Source organism: Schistocerca nitens, chromosome 2 (assembly GCF_023898315.1).
Source record: "Schistocerca nitens isolate TAMUIC-IGC-003100 chromosome 2, iqSchNite1.1, whole genome shotgun sequence".
NCBI lineage: Eukaryota > Metazoa > Arthropoda > Insecta > Orthoptera > Acrididae > Schistocerca > Schistocerca nitens.
In genome coordinates, this window is record NC_064615.1 from 26,698,161 (window position 1) to 26,722,444 (window position 24,284).

Below are 24,284 nucleotides of genomic sequence, written 5' to 3' on the forward strand. Positions count from 1 at the left end.
CGGGCATGGATGTGTGTGATGTCCTTAGGTTAGTTAAGTTTAAGTAGTTCTAAGTTCTAGGGGACTGATGACCTAAGATGTTAAGTCCCATAGTGCTCAGAGCCATTTTTTGAACTGTTCGTAAAAGAAAGGGCAGTAAATCGAAGTAAACGTAGGGGAGGAATATAACACTGCGTTACAACTGCTGGTAGAGCATGTAGTCGTAATATCAGGCGATGGAAAAGGGTAAAGCACGGGGCAGAGACAGACAAATAATTATTATTGATTTCGGCTAGACATATGACAACGACAACACCGTAAATTTACACTTGATTTTAGAATATTTTTGTTAAATTGGAAATACATGTCAGCAATAAGAAAAACACAGCGAAGCGCCAAAGAAACTGATATGGGTAGGCGTATTCAAATACAGAGATATGTAAGCGGCTCTGTAGGACGCCTGTGTAGGACAACAAGTGTCTGTCGTAGTTGTTATACCGGTTACTGCTGCTAGAATGGCAAGTTATCAAGATTTAAGTGAGTTTGAACGTGGTGTTATAGTCGGCGCAGATGGAACACAGCATCTCCGAGGTAGCTGTAGTGGTGATTTTCCCGTACGACCATTTCACGAGTGTATTGCGAATATCAGGAATCCTGTAAAACATCAAATCTCCGACATCGCTGCGGCCAGAACGGCACCAACGACGACTAAGGAGAACCGTTCAATGACAAAAATGCAACCCTTCCGCAAATTTCTGCAGATTTCAGTGCTGGGCCATCAACAAGAGTCAGTGTACGAACCATCCAACGAATTGCATCGAGCGGATGGACGTGCATATGTATGGAGATAAGCCGGTGGAGGCTCTGTAATGGTGTGGGGCGTGTGCAGTTGGAGTGATATGGGACCCCTGATACGTCTGGATGCGACTCTGACAGGTGACACGTACGTAAGCATCCTGTCTGATCACCTGCATCCCTTCATGTCCATTGTGCATTACGAGGATTTGGGCAATTCCAGCAGGACAATGCGACACCCCACACGTCCAGAATTGCTATGTAATGGCTCCAGGAACACTCTTATGAGTTTAAACACTTTCTCTGGCCACCAAACTCCCCAGACATGAACATCTTTGAGCATATATGGGATGCCTTGCAACGATCTGTTCAGAAGAGATCTCCATCCCATCGTACTCTTACGGACTTAAGGACAGTCGTGCAAGATTCATGGTGTCAGTTCCCTCCAGCACTACTTCAGACATTAGTCGAGTCCATGCCATATCGTGTTGCGGCACTTCTGAGTGCTCGCAGGGGCCTAGACGATATTAGGCAGGTGTATCAGTTTATTTGGCTCTTCAGTGTATATGAAAGGGAGGATGAAGCTGGTATGTCAGCTGTCTATAACAACGTGATTATCTAACGGATTGCGTCAAAGTTGTTGCTTTTCCTTGATCCTTACTATGATTTACATTAATGAAGTTCTAAAAGAAAGGCAAAGTAAGTATCGAATAGTCGAAGAGGCGATACGCAGTTACTTTCTTTTACGTACTTCGCTATTTGCGGACGAGCAGTTGACCTTAGCCACTGATAACTATGGTATAGAATATACGTGTCAAAATCACTGTAAATATAAAAGATGGCAGTCAGAGAAAATTTCTGTAACAAAATACATCTACATCCGTACTCTGCAAACCACTATGAAGTCCATGCCAGAGAGTACACCCCGTTCTACCAGTAATTATTTGCCTAGTATTTACCAATAAACGAAAGTCTGCTTATTCACAACTGAGCGTATGTGATCGTGCCATTTCATACCCCTATAAAGTGTTTCACCGAAGTATTTGTATGACTTGTCCGGTTCCCACGGTGTCTCATTGATCTTACAATCACAGGCTACAACGTATTTCGTTTTGAAACTGCACCATTGTTCACTCCTGTACATTTAAATCAAGTTGCCAATCTTTGCACTACTTTGCAGTCTTATCAGTATCTGACTGAATATCTGTGCAGATATTTTCAGGCAGTATTCGTTATACTGTAGATAACTGCATCATCTGCGAAACGAATGTTACTATTAATATTGACCATAACTTCACTAATACACAACATGAACAACAAAGGGTCCGACACGCTTCGCTGAAACACGCTCGGAGTTACTTCTACATCTGCCGATGACCCTCTATCCAAGATAACTTGCGGCGTCTTCCGTACCAAAACGTCCTCAATCCACGCACAAATTTCTGTTGAATAACCTACATCATCGTACCTTCAATAATAAGAGTAGGTGTGATATTGCGTCATATGCTTATCGGGTATAGAGAAATACTGCATCTTCTTCAAAACCGTTACCTTGCGCCTATGTTATGCGAGAAAAATGAAAGTTTGGCTTCACATGATCGATGTTTTCTGACACCCTGCTCTTTTGCATGGAGTTGGTCATTCTTTTCGAGGTATCTCATTACGTTTGAGACCAGAATATGTTCTAAGATCCTAAAACAAACATACATCACGGATTCTGGACGTTGACTTGTAGATCACTTCTGCTACTCTTCTTGTAGACGCGTCTGACCTCTGCTTTCTACCAACTACTGGGCAAGGGTTTTTGTACAAGGGATCTACAAAAGATTGTCGTTCACGAAAGTGGTTACTCAGCCGCAAATTGTGTATAGAACCTGTTGGAGAGTGTATAAGGCCCTTAGGTTTGTCCAGTTTTAATGATTTCAGCTGTTTCGCAATGCCACTTACCCAAATATTTATTTCTCTCGTCTCTTCAGTGGTACGAGAATTAATCTGGGGCAATACTCCTGGGTTTTCCTCAGTAAAGGAGCATTTCAAAACAGTGTTAAACATTTCTGCTTTTGCTATGTTACTCTCAATTTTTGCCACTAACAGCTTTACATACGACTAGAATTTCTTTGGGTTTCGTGAAAGATCTTTAGACAATATTCTACTACGGTAGTCACTGAAGGCTTCACGCATTACTTCCTTTTTTATAGTCAAACGCGTTTTTTTTCAGCATCTCCCCATCTGCAGCTCTTGGTTTTATACCTGTTATGCAGTAGTCTCTGTTTCTCTGGGTACAAATCTATCCAGTGCGTGCTCAACTATTGTTTTAAGCTTAAATCACAGTTCCTCTGCATGCTCCTGTCCTGAGCTAAAAGTTTCAAGTCCCACACAATGATGTCACATTGTTGCTTCTTTGTATTTTTCTGATCATATAGATCTTTCTGTTCCTCTAAGTTGCCTTTTGCATTTGGATGTTCATTATTGCTATAACTATATCAAGATCACTGATAGTCGTTTCAGATTCGATGTGAGCGTCCTCAAAGAGTTTAGGTCTGTTTGTAACCATTAGATCTAATATCTTTGGATCATGAGTGGGGTTCCGAACTACCGGTTGGATAGTTTTCAAAAAATACATTTATTAATGTCTATCTATTTTAACAACCAGTGTGAAAAAAGGGGACTTGCCCCGACTTATACAAAAGCCTACATCAATTTTTCTGTATGTAAGAAAAATCCAAAGTCCTTTAGACCTATCATTAAGAATATTATTTGTAATAGGATAAAAGAGCTGTACGCTAAAAAAGACCGCCTTAACGAAGAAGCATACCATTTGTACTTAAATATCACAAACACTTATCGCGTTAACTATAATTTTAATATTGACTACATGTGGACGCAAATTAACGAACATCTAGAGATTTGTAAAATAGCTATAATGTAGAAACACGAGAAGAAGCTCAGCAATCATTTTTGTCTGCTTTCCAATGAAAAATGCCCTCAGAATACATTTCAAAAAAGCAGTCACGTCTTTCATGAAAGAATTTTAAATAAAACCAACATCGTCTTTACTGAGAATGAAAAAGTCCTGTTAGGAAAAGGACTAAAATACAATATCAGGCCTAACCTGTCAGACAGAAATGTAAGAGAAAATATGCTTGTTGATTTAAAAATCTGTCTCGGTTATAATAAGATAGATAATGCTTCTCAAGCCAGAAATGCGTACGATGTAACCCGCATGCTAGGGAAAAATGCAGCTGCTTTGTCTAATGCTACGCATAACGACAGAATTTTAGTAACTTCCATTAATAATAAACTTAAAACAGCAAATACTTTAATAACTAAATCCGATAAAGGTTGTTGTCTAGTCATTGCTTATATTTCTAGGAATATTTCTATAACTGAAAATTTCTTCAATGAAAACAACATATCGGAGCTGCATGATGATCCGACTCCTAAATTACAGAAAGAAGTAAGGTCAGCCATTAACAATGCAAAATTTCTTATAAAACCTTTCCAAAAGAAACTATTCATCAATATGAACCCTTAGCCCCCTAAAATTCGGTCCCAGTTCAAAATTCATAAACCTAATCATCCAATACGTCCAATCTCCAGAAGCATGAATAGCGCATATCACGATTTGGCCCGATTTCTACACGAAACTTTGAAAAAATCCTTCGTTTTCGAAAATAATTATTCCGTTCCTAACAGCCACGTTTTGGTCCAAAATATTAAAAACTTTGTATGCAGTTCAGACACCTAGCTTTTTTCCTTAGATATTAAAAATCTTTATACCAATGTCCCAGTACATGAGACGCTCATCATTGTGGAAGAAAACTTACGTCAATTTCAAAAAGATCAATCAGATGAACAGATTACCGATTTTATGAATCTCATTAATGTCGTTGTCAACTACAACTACTTTGAATTCAACGGACAACTGTACCAGCAGTCTGATGGGCTCGCTATGGGCAACCCTTTAGCCACCATCCTTGCCGACATCTTTATCAATTCCTTGGAAAAAAAAACCTATTTAACCGTGTCTCAGCCGCTTCACTAGGTATCCTTTCTTACATAAGATACGTTGATGATTTTCTAGTCATGTGTAACGGACCCGCCGATAGAATTGATCATATATTTAAACTTTTTAACGACATCCATGAAAAAATTTCTTTCACTATTGAACTCGAAAACGAAAACCGCCAATTACATTATTTAGACTTGACGCTTACAATAGAAGACAGTAACATCACTTTCAATTTTTTTCGAAAAGAAACGTATACTGACCAAATCGTGCCTGCTTCCTCTTTTCATCCACAGTTTCAAGAAATGGCCTTTTTTCACTCTGCCGTCCACCGAGCTACCTCCATACCACTTTCAACAGAAAAGTTTAATGAAGAGATTAATTTACTTAAAACCATAGCAGTCAATAATGAATATACGCCTAACATAGTGGACGATATCCTAAAAAAGAAAACTGCAAGAACTACCACGCTCAACACCTTATGCACTGAAATTAACCCAAAAAAACGTTTTTCTATTCCTTTCACAGGACCCATTTCCTATCAGATTCAGCGCATGCTTAACAACAAATACAACTGCAATGTTGCCTTCTCTACTAATAATAATCTAAAGAGAAACTTCATTCATAATTTGAAATCCATTCGCTCCCCTTCAGAAAGTTCTGGCGTTTATAAGATCATCTGCGATACCTGCTCCTCCTATTATATAGGGCAAATCGGACGTGCTTTCACCATCGGACATAAAGAACATCTTTTGAGAAAGAACGGCACCAGTCTCCTAAATTCATCCTTTGCCGATCATCTCTTAATTACTGGACACATGCCTAAAGCCATATGCGATAACAATATTCTGCATACCGAAAAGAAGGGGCGTAGGTTAGATGTCTTAGAGGAATTGGAGATTTTCAAACATCTCTCTCGTCATGATGGCCTCATTCTCAACGAACAGCTGCAGCTGCGAAATAAAAACTTTTTTGACTGTATAGAGCCATTGCTTGATCTTTGCCAGATTTCCTCATGCAGTTTACCGAAATGTTGTTTTCCTGTCACATTTTTGCTGTTTTCTTGTATGTCATAACTAACGTTTTTAACGTTACAAAATGTATCTCTATTTAAAGCAGATAAATATGTAACTTCATCCTGTTATTATTAATGCTTACGTTACGCCTGAATCAGCTGCAACACAATTTCATGTGCCTAATTTTGAATGTACAGTAGCCTAGTTGTTTTAGCGGCTACTAGATGGCACTCCTAGCAACACCATGTTTACTTCCCCACACTTTCTAAAGTGGGCACCTAAGTCTCGTTGCAACCCTTGTTCACAGTACGAGCAGCCCTTAGCGGCTCGCCATCTCACAACTGTTCATGACGCGCCTTTCCGGCTTAGATTTTTTTAATATGTGGCTAGTAAGTACTGCATCTTTTCCAGTCAGTACAAACTTTAATTTTACTAGTGTACTATACACCTAATATGTTTTAGAACAGTCTAATTCTGAAGACGACGCTCACAGTAGCGTCGAAACTAGGTCAATTTTGACTTAATATTTGTGACCGAGGGCTTATTTGTTCCAATACACATTTAGTAATGTTTCACGGGATATCTTGTCACTAACAAAACTGTAATTATTCCAGTTGATCGTTGGATTAACGTGTCCTCCAGTGATTAGAATATGATTAGGGAAGTTACATACTAGCAAACTAAGGTTTTCTCTAAAGTTTCCTGTTACCTCAAAAGGTGAATCTTGTAACGGAACATATTAAAGGCTTTACTTTAATGAAGTATGCGATCCCTTCCAAATTCAACCAGTTTAACGAGTATTTATGATTATAGAAAAGTTATTGTGTATGTTAACAATGATTGCGCAACATGTCTCCATAAACAGTCAACCCATTAAATTATACTGAATAACTGACCCACACAAAAGTTTATATCACTTGATCACTGATACAGCAAATGTCATCATGAAAAACACTAAGTTTATCTTAAATAATTAATATGAAGTACGAAAAATAGTGGCCAACTTAGGTATTTTGGATCTCCTTAAATAAAAATCACCCAGTGAAACCTATTTGTTCACTAGGAGCGTTTTCACTCAGTATTCACGTAATCAATCCTATTTTAGACGAAAACCAATGTAATTCTTAATAATTCATGTTACTTACTTATTTATGCAAATTAGAGAAGTCAGTTGACAAACTTCTAAAAAACGGCCTTTTTGTAACAAAGAATTATTCTGTCAAGTCAACAAATCTGTCTGTCATTTTAATAACATGTTAAATTATGTCACTCGATGCAAATTAATAACTTTTCTGCACAAATTATGATAACAGATGTACATGTGACTTATAAACTATATCTCTTTTTAGTAGTTCTTTGACAATGTTATAAATACAAGCAGCAAGAAGGGTCGAAAGAACAGTCGGAGGCAGTCAGGGGCAGTCGGAATGTCACTTTGGTGAAGTGTGTTTCTGTGTTATTGTTTGGCAAAACAAGGCAAAGAACATGTAAAGGAAGTACTACTTTGTGTTGTGTTATGGTCTTTGGTGGACAGTGGAATTAATATGGCCACTAAAGTAATAAATATTTGATGTTTACATACGTGTTGGTTTCGCTCGTTCTTTATCATCAAAAGCACATGAAAAACACGGGACCTCATGTTTTTTAACCCTAGACAACCAGATTTAGAGCCAGCATCAGCATCGAGACACAGCAGCGATCCAGCAAGCAGCAGCGATTACTACAATACAATACATTGTAATGGCGCCAACCTAACATCAAGTGCTAACAAGCTCCGTAAATTGGAGTGAAATAGTGCGTTTACAGCAATTAGCGATGTCAACGACGACTTAGGCGGACCATTACAAAAGTGGGGGCTCGTCCGGGATCTTTAAGTGCATCGATGATAATAGTGCAGTGATAAATTTCGTAAGTGCTTGGCACTCCAAAAAAAATGTATTTGTGCATTGTGGCAACAGTGAAAATATGTCAAAAATAAATAAATAAATAAAGTGTGTTTGTGCGACTACGAAAAACGATCATCACACCGCTCGGAAGATTAACGTCTGGATTATGTCAATTGATTTCATCAATCAAGACTTCAGCTTCAATAAAACCGAATATAAGTGAAGAAAGCCAACAAGAACACCGACCACGACATCATAGCATAGACATAAAGCAAGGTATTTTGTTGTTGTTATCATTTAAAATAATTAATTGTTAACATGTCTCTACCTGAGAGGGATGAGATCGTAGGAAATGTAAAAATTGAACCAGGGGGTGGTGAACAATTAAACTTAACAGAGTGGCTAGCAGAGTTTGCAACTCAAATAAGCTCGCAACTTAAACAATTAAGTGAACAAGTAAGTTTGAAACTTGAAGAAAACACAGATAGACTGAATAAGTTAAGTTTGGATTTTAAACAATCAAGTGAAGAAAACACAGATAGACTGGATAAGTTAAGTTTGGATTTTGATCTATTAAGTACTCATCTCAATGAGAAGTGTGAGGAAATTAAAACTACCCTCAGTAAGAACACTAGCGAACAGTTGATACACTTCAGAAAAGAATTTCAAGTTAAAGTTGAAAGTTTAAATGAAAACATACAAGCGAACACAGACAGCATTGCTGTCATTTACAACAGAGTAGATACTGAAGCTAAAAGATTAGATCAAAGAATAGACAAAACATCAGAAGACCTTAAACAAGAATACAACCTGTACACCACTAATGTAGATACAAAAGTAGAAAATATGCACACTAAATATTCACAATTGGAAGATGCATTGATGTCCAAACAAACGATTTACAATCAAAATACAATGTATGGGCACATCCAAGTGAAATGCTTTCCTGGTGAAAATCTGCACCCTATTGACTTTATTCACCAATGTAAGGATATGTTTGTTGTAGGAATGTCAGATAACCTAAAAATTAAGTTAGTAAAACGGTTTCTAGAAGGGGAGGCCCTATCCTGGGCAAATGAGAATAATGATTCTTGGAATACTTTTGAAGAGTTTGAAGCTAAATTTATTTGCAAATTTTGGTCACAATCCATACAAGCCTGATTAAAGTCAGAATTTCTAAATGGACCAGTGTATAGAGGGAAAGTAGGGGGAATGCAAAAATTTTGCAGAGATCAACTGAAAAAACTTGCTCATTTAAATAACTCTTTTGATATTATGACACAAATTGATGTTTTAAAAAGAAGATTACCAGAGAGACTGCAGTGGGAATTGGTCCATGGACCAGACGATTCAATGGAAGAGTTCCTGAAATTTGTAGATAGATTAGATAGGGCCTTGGAAAGAGAAAGTAACCAAAGTTTTGGCTCTGGCAACAACCAGTATGGGGGGTGGAACAGGAATGTAAATAGAGATTATTATGGGAGGAGAGACTTTGAAAATTCTGGAAATAATGCTCCAAATAGGGGAGATAGGAGATATGAAAATGATTTCAGAAACAATACGCAGGAGGGAGGATGGAGGAGAGATAACAGGAATGATAGAAATAGGTATTGGGGAAGAGAACAAGATAGAAGGGGGTTTGTTGAAACTAGTGAACAAAACGACAGCTACAAACGGACAGACCGAGGAAACCAGCCGGGAAACGGTGGACAGTCCCACTAGATGTCCGTAGTTTTGGGGCTAGACAATATTATGACAGGACAACACATAACCGAAACTGGAAAAGGAGAGGATACAATGTAAAGAGTAATTACCATGAAAATACTGAAGTTGTTAGAATGAATAAATTAGAATTTAATAAAAGGTTTTGGGATACTATGAGTAAAAGTGATACAGTTAATAAAAACTGTGTTCAAGCACAGGTAGTTAGTGAAAGTGCAGAAGTTGAAGGTATTGCAGAGTTCCATAGTTGGGCTGAAAAGGATACTGGTGTGAATAACAAGTCAGACACACCACAAGTAGAATCTATTTTGGGGGGTTTATTTGATAAGAAGGGGGATGACGAAGTGTTTAATGGAGCCAAAGACTCAATTGCTGAGATTCAGATACATAGGGGGGAAACTGCAGATGGGGTTGTTGTTGAGGAGGAGGAAGAAGTAATAGAGGGACATTTAAATAATGATCCTAAATCAAGTGATGTTATTGATGAGAGTGTGGAGGAAGAAATAAAAGTATTTGTAGAATTGAAAAGTGATGTGGTAAAGGTAAGTGATGTGACAAACATGGGTAATAATGAGGTTAATTTAAGTGAAATGCAGACTAGGGAATGAGTATCTGAGGACAAGCTATTGCCTATTGGGAACTATGAAACGCTAATCTATGAGAATGGTAATAATAATAATATTAAAGAAAATATTAAGGGATGGAATGTAAATGTGTGTTTTCAAGAAAAAGGGGAAAAGTTTTTAGAAGTTTTGTGGAACAACTATGGAAACTGTATAAACAAAGATGCCTTTTGGAAAGAATTAGCAAAGGTAAGTGCAACCATGTATCCTATATGGTGGATAAAAATCCGTAGTGGACTTTATAAAAAAGGGGGTGAAAACAGTAGGTTGTTAAGTGACAACACAGTGTTAAAAGGAACAGATGAAAACAAAGGTTTATGTTTAAATGTCAATGCTTTGCAAACAGAGAGGGATGTGTCTAAGTGTAGGAAAGAGGAAATAGACTTAGGAACTAAAGGAATTGAAAATGATCTATTGTTTGAAAATACTGAAGTAGACAAAGATGTTGAGCTAGGTTATCTATATGTTAAAGTAAACATTGACATTTGTTCATTTGAAATAAAAGAAAGCCCACATCCTAATGCGTATAGACTTATCTTTCCCAGATCAAGAAGGTTATTTGGACTAAGAAACATCACTGAATTGAAACCATATAAACATGATTAAGCACATTTCCCTGTTTAAATACAGTTACTTACCCATTTTCCATAAAGCATGTGATCAGCAAAGATTTTTACTGGATGTGTCAAGTAGCAACTACCACTCATACTACAGACCCTGGAAAAGTTCCAGATTTCTGAGAGAATGTTTTTATATTTTTATTGTCACTATTGAATATTAAATGTGGAGACATCTTCTTTACTTGCAAGGGGCAAGTTTAACCATGCACCCAAAGAGGTGACAAACATTTATTACTTTCTGTTTGTATTGTTGAATATGGGACATACTTGCACCAAATATAAAAGACAATGAAAAAATTGTTGTGCAAGACCCATCATTTTGTTACTATTCTTTTTGAGGCATAAGATTTGTGTACAATTTTCTACAGCTAATCAGATGTTCACCAAGTTTGATGTTTGTGTTATGTTGTGACCAAATTAAGTGTGCAATTTTGGTATTAATATGTTCTTGTACTATCTTGACTATGTGTCTCAATGGGAGACAAGTTTTTTAAATATTTTCTTTTTTTTAAAATGCATATTATATTCATACATGTGACTTCTCTAGTGTTTGTGTCATATATATATCATGTCCATACTTATAATTATGTTCTTTGTTTTCATTTCCTTTATGTGGCTCAAAACGAGCAGACAGTTGCATTGTTTTTCCTATGGACATCTGACCTGTCCATCTATGTAATATATTTATGTTCCTTCTATTACCTTGATTATTCTGTGACTCAATGAGAGCTGACTTTGAAATAATTTATATATATATATATATATTTTTTTATATCTTAAGATCGCATGTGATATATTTGTGTCTGTTTTTGATCATTTTCCATGTGGCGCACTGGGAGCAAAGATTAACAATTTTTTTTTTTACTTTCATATATTACTAAATATTTTTATGATGCTGTCATACTGAGAGCCTTAACACAAAGTGCATTTGAAACAACACAACTAAAATATTTTCAGGAAAAAGTCATTTTGAAACGGTGTAACGGTTGTTGTATACATACACATTATGCATAGTAATTGACACATTTGTCCTAGTCGGCTACTATCATTAACATTCTGTAAATGATATTACCCAAGGGGGGTATTGTAACGGAACATATTAAAGGCTTTACTTTAATGAAGTATGCGATCCCTTCCAAATTCAACCAGTTTAACGAGTATTTATGATTATAGAAAAGTTATTGTGTATGTTAACAATGACTGCACAACATGTCTCCATAAACAGTCAACCCATTAAATTATACTGAATAACTGACCCACACAAAAGTTTATATCACTTGATCACTGATACAGCAAATGTCATCATGAAAAACACTAAGTTTATCTTAAATAATTAATATGAAGTACGAAAAATAGTGGCCAACTTAGGTATTTTGGATCTCCTTAAATAAAAATCACCCAGTGAAACCTATTTGTTCACTAGGAGCGTTTTCACTCAGTATTCACGTAATCAATCCTATTTTAGACGAAAACCAATGTAATTCTTAATAATTCATGTTACTTACTTATTTATGCAAATTAGAGAAGTCAGTTGACAAACTTCTAAAAAACGGCCTTTTTGTAACAAAGAATTATTCTGTCAAGTCAACAAATCTGTCTGTCATTTTAATAACATGTTAAATTATGTCACTCGATGCAAATTAATAACTTTTCTGCACAAATTATGATAACAGATGTACATGTGACTTATAAACTATATCTCTTTTTAGTAGTTCTTTGACAATGTTATAAATACAAGCAGCAAGAAGGGTCGAAAGAACAGTCGGAGGCAGTCAGGGGCAGTCGGAATGTCACTTTGGTGAAGTGTGTTTCTGTGTTATTGTTTGGCAAAACAAGGCAAAGAACATGTAAAGGAAGTACTACTTTGTGTTGTGTTATGGTCTTTGGTGGACAGTGGAATTAATATGGCCACTAAAGTAATAAATATTTGATGTTTACATACGTGTTGGTTTCGCTCGTTCTTTATCATCAAAAGCACATGAAAAACACGGGACCTCATGTTTTTTAACCCTAGACAACCAGATTTAGAGCCAGCATCAGCATCGAGACACAGCAGCGATCCAGCAAGCAGCAGCGATTACTACAATACAATACATTGTAATGGCGCCAACCTAACATCAAGTGCTAACAAGCTCCGTAAATTGGAGTGAAATAGTGCGTTTACAGCAATTAGCGATATCAACGACGACTTAGGCGGACCATTACAATCTGATGGTCGGTAGATAAATCCAATTATAATTTCGTGCCTACCGTTGATACTGAATCTTATCCAAAATATCTCGCATGTATCTTGAGTTTCTACCTCAGTGGATTTGAGTTTCTTGTCTGCTGCGACAGATTACAATCTGCATTCCCAGTAGTTTATCCTTTCGATATATGCTTAAATGGTTTTAACCATCTTTCTGCACCCAGTATCAGGTGAGCGTCACTGTTTCTTTTTATTTGTCCGTGTGTGTGTGTGTGTCTTCAAACTCTGGTACTTGGTGAGTGCTTCGGCAGTTAACCACTAGGATCTTCTCTGTAGATGGTATTTCTTTGGATCTTCCACTGATAACTTTCGAGTTTCTGATAGTAAAGAAGCAGCAGAAAGAAAGTGAGGTAAATGGACTGTCATTCGTGTGAGGAATATAAGTATTTATGTGTCTTAATTTCCAAACGAAGTTGTAATAAGAAAGTGGTTTCAGTAAGCATATCTCGGACCAGAGTAGCTAACAATAAAATAAATTTTCTTTTGTGATCAGAAAATGGACTAAGCTGACGAAGAAACAACTGTGTGAGATAGTCGTGCAGAGTGTAGTATGTAATGGACAAGAAACATGGAAAATGGCGTAGATAGATCGACGAAGACTATTAACCGTTGAAAATGATTGTATGAAGAAAAACTGTCAAATACTGAAAATACAACGGAAGAGTAACGAAGAAAAAAAATATGTGGCTAGCAAAGCACGTACGGCAAGAAATTGAGGAAGTTTGGATAAAATGGTTTGGCCACATGAGGACAAAAGGGTAAGACTGTTGGCCAAGCAAAGAATTAGAATGGCAAGTGCTATAAAATAAGAGATGAAGAAAAAGGAGGAGGAGGAGGAACAGGAGAAAACCGAAACAGCAATGAACAGTATAAGCAGAAGCGTTATTAGTAACGGCAGAAGTGATGTTAGTAACGGAGGAAAAGTAGAATGAAGATCTTTGCGATAACAAGGATGCTTGGAAAACAAGATGTGATAAGCGGTCTATTAGGCTGTATTACAGTGCCAGGAAGGGAAACTAATTTATAAAAAAGTCTTAATCTACTTTCTCGCCGTCTCTCCCCTCTTTCGTGGAAGCGATACGCTGTGCACAATATAAAACATTTACGCACGGTGTTGTTGAAAGTACTAGCAACTGATCACGAATTTCGCCGAGGAATTCCGTTGTGTCTCCAGAACCAGTTTTCGAGGTGCGGCGTATTACGAAGTGTCTCCTTTGCATCGTGGAGGTACCTGTTGACCAATCCGTGTAACGTTGACCTATATTGGGCAAACATAACTCCTTAACTCTGAGTGATATGTTCATAACGACAATGTGGCAAAAGATGGTTAGTTCTATAAACCTTTATAAATAGAATAGGGAAAACACACTTTGGGCGTTCTTAAAGCATGTATTTCCTCCGTAGTACAAACAGGATATCACCATTGATGGTAATACTCAAAACATAAAAAAAAGATCAGTTAAATACATACGAACATATATTAGCGATCACCAGAGTTTCTGTCAATAATATTAAATTGTAAAGCGCCGAGGTAAAATAGATTCATCACGAACAAAATAATGTACAATATACACTCCTGGAAATTGAAATAAGAACACCGTGAATTCATTGTCCCAGGAAGGGGAAACTTTATTGACACATTCCTGGGGTCAGATACATCACATGATCACACTGACAGAACCACAGGAACATAGACACAGGCAACAGAGCATGCACAATGTCGGCACTAGTACAGTGTATATCCACCTTTCGCAGCAATGCAGGCTGCTATTCTCCCATGGAGACGATCGTAGAGATGCTGGATGTAGTCCTGTGGAACGGCTTGCCATGCCATTTCCACCTGGCGCCTCAGTTGGACCAGCGTTCGTGCTGGACGTGCAGACCGCGTGAGACGACGCTTCATCCAGTCCCAAACATGCTCAATGGGGGACAGATCCGGAGATCTTGCTGGCCAGGGTAGTTGACTTACACCTTCTAGAGCACGTTGGGTGGCACGGGATACATGCGGACGTGCATTGTCCTGTTGGAACAGCAAGTTCCCTTGCCGGTCTAGGAATGGTAGAACGATGGGTTAGATGTCGGTTTGGATGTACCGTGCACTATTCAGTGTCCCCTCGACGATCACCAGTGGTGTACGGCCAGTGTAGGAGATCGCTCCCCACACCATGATGCCGGGTGTTGGCCCTGTGTGCCTTGGTCGTATGCAGTCCTGATTGTGGCGCTCACCTGCACGGCGCCAAACACGCATACGACCATCATTGGCACCAAGGCAGAAGCGACTCTCATCGCTGAAGACGACACGTCTCCATTCGTCCCTCCATTCACGCCTGTCGCGACACCACTGGAGGCGGGCTGCACGATGTTGGGGCGTGAGCGGAAGACGGCCTAACGGTGTGCGGGACCGTAGCCCAGCTTCATGGAAACGGTTGCGAATGGTCCTCGCCGATACCCCAGGAGCAACAGTGTCCCTAATTTTCGGGGAAGTGGCGGTGCAGTCCCCTACGGCACTGCGTAGGATCCCACGGTCTTGGCGTGCATCCGTGCGTCGCTGCGGTCCGGTCCCAGGTCGACGGGCACGTGCACCTTCCGCCGACCACTGGCGACAACATCGATGTACTGTGGAGACCTCACGCCCCACGTGTTGAGCAATTCGGCGGTACGTCCACCCGGCCTCCCGCATGCCCACTATACGCCCTCGCTCAAAGTCCGTCAACTGCACATACGGTTCACGTCCACGCTGTCGCGGCATGCTACCAGTGTTAAAGACTGCGATGGAGCTCCGTATGCCACGGCAAACTGGCTGACACTGACGGCGGCGGTGCACAAATGCTGCGCAGCTAGCGCCATTCGACGGCCAACACCGCGGTTCCTGGTGTGTCCGCTGTGCCGTGCGTGTGATCATTGCTTGTACAGCCCCCTCGCAGTGTCCGGAGCAAGTATGGTGGGTCTGACACACCGGTGTCAATGTGTTCTTTTTTCCATTTCCAGGAGTGTATTTATTTCAGGTAGCCACAGAAAGCGTGCATTTACAAAAAGTGCTTCAACTGAAACGGAATCTGAAGTCTAGCGCACAAGACGTCATGAAAAAGGAGCAGGAGACTTATTTAGCGAGCGTTGTATGCGATACAGCAGTAATAATGATACATGGGAAATATTTACGCGGGTTGCAGCTAAAGAGGACAAGAAACTCTGACTAGTTGGCAGTGTGTTCTGAAATTTCGCGCTTCCTTTCCCAGTCTTAGCGATATTTTTTTCCCTAAGTGTTTTCCAGTCCGAAACATTCACGAACTGAATCCGAAAGCGCGAGGATATCGCTCCAACATGAAGTATATCCGGTTCTAAATCGTCCAGATCCTTTACCGGCCAACTGACACATGAATATTTATTTATACACTACTGGCCATTAAAATTGCTACGCCAAGAAGAAATTCAGTTGATAATCGGGTATTCGTTGGACAAATATATTATACTAGAACTGACATGTAATTACATTTTCACGCCATTTGGGTGCATAGATCCTGAGAAATCAGTACCTAGAACAACCACATATAGCCGTAATAACGGCCTTGATACACCTGGGCATTGAGTCAAACAGAGCTTGGATGGCGTGTACAGGTACAGCTGCCCATGCAGCTTCAACACGATACCACAGTTCATCAAGAGTAGTGACTGGCGTACTGTGACGAGCCAGTTGCTCGGCCACCATGGACCAAATGTTTTCAATTGGTGAGAGATCTGGAGAATGTGCTGGCCAGGGTACCAGTCGAACATTTTCTGTATCCAGAAAGGCCCGTACAGGACCTGCAACATGCGGTCGTGCATTATCCTGCTGAAATCTAGGATTTCGCAGGAATCGAATGAAGGGTAGAGCCGCAGGTCGTAACACATCTCAAATGTAACGTCCACTGTTCAAAGTGCCGTCAATGCGAACAAGAGGTGACCGAGACGTGTAATGAATGGCACCTCATACCATCACGCCGGGTGATACGCCAGTATGGCAATGACGAATACACGCTTCCAATGTGCGTTCACCGCGATGTCGCCAAACACGGATGCGACCATCATGATGCTGTGAACAGAACCTGGATTCATCCGAAAAATCACGGTGTGCCATTCGTGGACCCAGGTTCGTCGTTAAGTACACCATCGCAGGCGCTCCTGTCAGTGATGCAGCGTCAAGGGTAACCGCAGCCATGGTCTCCGAGCTGATAGTCCATGCTGCTGCAAACGTCGTCGAACCGTTCGTGCAGATGGTTGTTGTCTTGCAAACGTCCCCGTCTGTTGACTCAGGGATCGAGACGTGGCTGCACGATCCGTTACAGCAATGCGGATAAGATGCCTGTCATCTCGACTGCTAGTGATACGAGGCCTTTGGGATGCAGCACGGCGTTCCGTATTACCTTCCTGAACCCACCGATTCCATATTCTGCTAACAGTCATTGGATCTCGACCAACGCGAGCAGCAATGTCGAGATACGATAAACCGCAATCGCGATGGGCTACAATCCGACCTTTATCAAAGTCGGAAACGTGATGGTACGCATTTCTCCTCCTCACACGAGGCATCACAACAACGTTTCACCAGGCAACGCCGATCAACTGCTGTTTGTGTATGAGAAATCGGTTGGAAACTTTCCTCATGTCAGCACGTTGTAGGTGTCGCCACCGGCGCCAACCTTGTGTGAATGCTCTGAAAAGCTAATCATTTGCATATCACAGCATCTTCTTCTTGTCGGTTAAATTTCGCGTCTGTAGCACGTCATCTTCGTGGTGTAGCTATTTTAATAGCCAGTATTGTAGCTTTGATTCTACAGAAACTTTCAACTGTTACCTCGTTTGTAAACCACTCTTGAGATTCGCTTGGCGTTATTAGGTAATCCTGTGCCTTAACTGTTTACTCTATGAATGCGTTTATCGAGGTTTCCCACATAAAAAACTACAGAAAACGTGTCCTTGATGACGTGATCAGAGAATGGCAAAGAGAAATTAAAGGAATAGAAGGACTATAAATGAGATGTAAGAAAAAAGCACTGATGTTAGACTAATTAGCATTTGCAGACAACATTGTAATCTTGTCGGAATCTTTTCAAGAGGGGACTAATTACTGCACCCAGCTCCAGAGACAGGTGGCTAAGGCAGCATTACTGATCTCCATCGAAAAGACATATGACGTAACGAAAAAACTCCTAGACAGCTCGTCGACGTATACATTGTGGCGAAGAAAAATACAGACGCAAATGTTTAGGAAAGAAAACGAGGCTAAGTGAGAACAAGTCAATGATATGAATTCTACATAGAGGCTCATTGTGTGCATGTGCAACAATAAGAATAATTCTATCAAAGTGAAATGAAAACGTTGTCAGACACTGATCCGAACTGAATCCTCATACGCAATAGAAAATTTGAACTTTCTAAGAATGTTTAGGAGGCTAGAGCTTGTAGAACGAAATATTCTGAGGACCTTGAAGAACAGGTAACGATTGAACCCAGAACTGTATATCTGGAAAGAAAGGTTCGAATTCCGACATTGCTTCCTTTCTCAAGTTACAGGAAAAGCTTCGCCAGTCTTCGACATTTAGCACCACTGCACTCGATAACTGAGTAGATCACAAGTCCGAAATATGGGATGGAAGATAAATGTTATTAGGTGGCCAGACACAGATTAGCGTGATCCCTGCAGTTTACAAGAATGTCATTTCTGAACTTTGAGCTGGTGTTGGACGGTATTCAATATGTGTTCGATGATATTTGTACACTGTGACATCCAAGTTACAACCTGGATTAGCCGGCCATAGTGGCCAAGCGGTTCTAGGCGCTACAGTCTGGAACCGCGCGGCCGCTACGGTCGCAGGTTCGAATCCTGCCTCGGGCATGGATGTGTGTGATGTCCTTAGGTTAGTTAGGTTTAAGTAGTTCTAAGTTCTAGGGGACTGATGACCAAAGCAGTTAAGTCCCATAGTGCTCAGAGCCATTTGAACCATTTTGAACTACCTGGATAATATTGCAACGCTCCCCCAAACACTGGAGCACGATTAGAGCCTTGAGGCTTTGACAACTGTCCAACTTGGAAATGCCTTGCCCGACGGGGAAAACATAAGCTAGATACGCCTTTTCCTTGCCCAGCTGCAATCCTATTAGTCTCCCAATGTTTACCTCCCACCCGTTACTTCTTTCCCATGGACAAATCCAGCATATTTTATACAACATCCCTTTCAAGCACACAGCTTTACTCAAACATCTCGCCTAATACCATCGGGAGCACACAGTCGCCGTCATCGTGTCCTCAGAACAGAAACAACTCAGATCATCACCGACATCATGCAGTTCATTTTATCATCATTTTTTAATCTTAATAAAATTATATTTTTCTTTTAATCACGTCTAACCAAGATTGAAGGGCAGAATGATCACTGCCAGCTCTACCCCAAGAGGGAGACTGTAAATGGCGAGTACGTGAAATTACAGTCGTCGCACGAAATAGGTATATATCTGGCGCATCACAATAGCTATAGCCTCCACTAAAAACCTGCCGTCAAAACGAAAACAACTCAGATCATTACCAACACCATATGGTTCATTTCACCATCAACTTTTTAAATCTCGATAAAAAGTATATTTTTCTTTTATTTATATCTAACCACGGCTGAAGGGCAGAATGGTCATTGCCAGCCCTACCCCAATAGGAATCGTCCTCGACATTCATTAACGTGCATCGGATATAGTAATTTGTTAGTTACAAAGGTCGTTCAAAAAGTTTTGCTAAGTCGTCTCTACTTTTTTTATTTTTTGCAGGAGGAGAATAAAATTGTTTGTGAACATACTTGGAACATTTAGTTGCACGTTGGTGTATAAAAGTATTTTATTTTATTTACAGGTGAGCCATAATGGACCGTGAAGTAGATGTCAGATTGCGACAACGGTCGGTGATGGAGTTTCTCTTCAAGACCGGCGATGACTCTGCCACATCGATTCACAGGAAGTTGCTCCTTGTTTATGGGGAGGACACAGAGGGTCGCGGCTGTATCCAACAGAGGTTGCACAGGTTTAAAGAAGGTGATTTCTCTCTACTGGACAATCCACGATGCGGTAGACCATCGACGGCAGTGAGTGATGTGAATTAGGAGACCATTGATCAAATCGTCCAAAATGACAGATGTGCGACGACACGACAGCTTGCTGAAATGACTCGTTTGTCATTGGGTAGTGTGGTATCACTGGTACAGTCACCAGGGTACAGAAAAATCTGTGCACGTTGGGTGCCTAGATTATTGAGAAGAGAAATGAAAACGATGAGGAATAATGTGTGCGAGGGTCTCATGAAGACCTTTACTGAAGTGTGGAAACAGTGTTTTGACGGCGTCATTACCCAGGATGCAACATGGTTGTTTTTGTCCGAACCTGAGAGCAAAACCCAATCCATGGAGTGGCGTCATCCGGGTTCCCCTCGGAAGAGGAAACCAAGACTTTCACGAACAGCAGGCCGAAAGGTGATGGCCTCCTTCTTCTGGGATCAGTGTGGTGTCATTTTCATTGACTTTTTGGAACCTGGCTCCACAGTTAACAGGGACCGTTACTGTTTGTCATTGGGCAAGCTGCGACGTGCCATTAAGACCCACAGACCACAGCTTCAGGGTCAGCTCATCAGACTACACCATGACGATGCTAGACCCCATACAGCGCTTATGACGCAGGAGAAAATCAGAAAAATGAGTTGGAAAATTGTTCCTCATCCTCCCTACAGTGTGGACTTGGCTCCGTCTGATTTTTATCTCTTTGGTCGTCTGGCGGCCCACCTGCGCGGTAAAACTTTTGATAGTCAGAAAGACCTTATTTCCCGTGTCAAGCGATGGTGTAAAAGCCAATCCTCAGAATTTGACCAAAGAGCATTTACATCACGGAAAGGACGTTGGGCCAGATGCGTCACAGCTAATGGAGGCTACATTGAGTAGGCTCAGTGTATAGCTAAATGTTCCAAGTATGTTCACAAAAAATTTCATTCTCCTCCTGCAAAAAAATAAAAAAAATTAGAGGCGACTGTGCAAAACTTTTTGAACGCCCTTTGTATTTTCGTGCCGGATAACATATATTTCACCTGTTACTCCCATAACATGTCGGTACACACATTATTAGATAGAGTTATAGAAAAGTGTTCATAATGCAGTACATAAATGTTTGTGATGTGCAGTCGGTGGCATACCGCCCAGTTATTTCTGGACGCCTATAACGAAACCGAGTTTTGGAGCCAAGTGACATCAAGCCACAGATAATAATCCCGTACCGCGTGTAAACATAGTATTTTGCACGATTGTGATCCATCATTGAGAGCTCAAAACTGTTTTATGAGCTGGAATCTAGGTTTCTTCCGCATAAACGGTTGTTCTCGTACTCCAGTTGCGCTGACAAGAGAAATCATTTTATTTCGAAATACAACGGAGACGTCTTACTTTCTTTAAGCTTCAGTGGTTACACAATCACATCCCTTTCGTATATAAGCGTTAAGGCATCGTTCGTTGCCGTACCATCAAGATCCGGGTTGACAACAAAGACTGGCGCAGAAATCGCTTCCGTGTGGTGCAATCTTCGCGCATGCTACCTGACGATAAGAAAATATTCACTAAATGTGTACATAGGCTGCTAAGCTCGAAAACTGATAACGCTTTCCCAGTATCCGGTGGGTACACAGAGCTTTGTGTACACACAAACAACTGACGTAATTCATCCTTTTACTTCCGTTTCTGTAGTGTGTCGGTCACAATATAGCCATTTTATAATTGCGAAACTACTTTCCACTCTTCGACGTTGCTGTATGAAGTGTACACTCTTCTGTGTTTCTCATTTTTACATAAACCACTATCTTCTATGTTTTCGAAGAAGGGCAAAATGCAATTTGGTATTTTAGACGCAATACGTCACTCCAAAAAATTTCAGGGTGTGTCTTTAATGAAAGAAACTGTTAAGAAATAGCAGGAAACAAAAATATGCAAACCTAAAAATACATCGCGTAAACGATAGATAAAAAAGAATCGCTGTATTTTATTCTTGTTATGAGCGGAACCAGTAGAACTTCAGATTACACTTTTAAGATTCACTAAGTAACTCATGTCTTGCTTATTTAACTTTTGGCATTTAGGAAATTGTTTCCGTTTGTTTGATCAGCAAGCTGCATCATCAGTTCCCACACATTCCAAACAGCAAAGACAGTAAAACGCATCACGTTTAATAACCACACGTGCCGTGTCAACAGTTAAGGTAATGTAAAACCCTGACGCCGGTACAAGCTAACACAATGATGCCGCAGGCTCATCTGGTAAACAAAACCTGCCTCCGTAGCAGTGGGTCTCTAACACAGGCCTGTTCAGTGGCACTCGACTCGGACTAACCGGTTCGAGTCGTGGTGGCGGGATAAATTCTCTCCGCCAGTATTTGGGCAGTAAGGATAGGAACTGTGGGGGCAAGGTTCCTGAACACCAGAAATTGCGCCAAAGTCCTGGATTAAAGTCCAAATCTTTTCGCAGTGTCACATGAAGTGAGAGGACTGATGGTGATTCGTCTGTCGAATTTGGACGCTAACATCTGCTTTTCGAGCAGCCAAGGCTATGTGCTGACAATTCATTCCGCCCTCTCCCTTCTCTCATCACCACACTAGACAAAGACGACACTAGACTATAAAAATATTAATTGCAGACGAGACACCTACACGTAGGGCACTCGACATGCAAACTACCAAATGGCATCATTTAGAAGACTAGCACCGGCCTCTAATAATGCGTGTTCTTATCTGGAAGTGAGAGCTGCCAGCAAGGAATTTATTTAAATTCCGTGGGAATAGAGTTTGGAGAACTGGATAGTTGATGAAACACACGTTACTTTTACAAGATTTATGTCGCATATGTCTTTGCAGTGCGTACAGAAGGCGAATCAACTATGAAAGTACGCCAAGAATACACTAGTGTGCAAAACTTAAAGACAAAAATAATTTTCAGATGATGTGTCACTGCCAAGTAACATAGCTGGATGGAACTTTTATTCAAAGACAGTAATTAAACTGAAGGCGACGCGATTCATGAGGCTCCTTGGATATTACAAAAAACGGGACATCGTGATTAATATGGTGTGAGAACAACACAGAGAGCAATACATGCTCTGTAACGTGCTGCAATGCTTGTAAGTAGGCTGTTTAGGTTTTTATGTTGGCAACGCCACGTAGCGCTCTGTATGAAAATCACTGACTGCTGTGTGTAGTCTGTGGCTGGTTGGACTCATTGTTGGAATATTCGCTTGTGTAGTGTTGGGCAGTTGGAGGTGAGCCGCCAGCAGTGGTTGATGTGGAGAGACAGACGCCAGGGTTTTGAGAGGTTACTAAAGCGGACGATCTGGACGTGTGTCCGCCAGAAAAAAATGGTTCAAATGGCTCTGAGCACTATGGGACTCAACTGCTGTGGTCATCAGTCCCCTAGAACTTAGAACTACTTAAACCTAACTAACCTAAGGACATCACACACACCCATGACCGAGGCAGGATTCGAACCTGCGACCGCAGCAGCAGCGCGGCTCTGGACTGGAGCGCCTAGAACCGCACAGTGTCCGCCAGAAAAAGGAAATTTGTAAAGATGGATGTCATGAATTTATATATATATATATATATATATATATATATATATATATATATATATATGATGACTTTTGAACATTATTAAGGTAAATATGTTGTTTGTTCTCTATCGAAATCTTTCATTTGCTACATATGCATATCAGTAGTTAGTGCCTTCAGTAGTTTGAATCTTTTATTTAGCTTTCAGTATAGTCGCTCGGTGTATTGTAGTAGTTCGAGTAACGAAGATTTTTGAGGTAAGTGATTCATGAAAGGCATAGGTTATTGTAGTCAGGGCCATTCTTTTGTAGGGATTATTGAAAGTCAGATTGCGATGCGCTAAAAATATTGTGTGTCAGTTTAATGTTGATCAGAATAAGTAAAAAGAGAACTGTCTGAGTACGTTGAGTTTCGCTCAGCTGTTTGAAAATCAAATAACGTAGAAGTTTACCAGCACAGTCATTCTTAATTTTTAAAGGGTAAGTTTCATGCTGACCACAATGTTGGTAAGAAGTTCTTGTGGTAAGGGGTTCCTTCCTCCACCAGTGTGGTTGGCAACTGACATCGAGTCATTGGTGCAAGTGGACGTACTACAAAACATCTCCCTACGCATCCCAACGTGCTCGATAGTATTTAAGTCGTAGGACAGGGAGGCCAGTTCATTCGCCAAACGTCCTCCCGTTCCTAAAGGTTCGTCACCTGCCCTGTTAGACGCGGCCGCGCTTTGTCATCTAAAAAATGAAGCCAGAGTCGAATTCATCTCTGAAAAGACGCAGTTGGGATAAGAATAAAGCG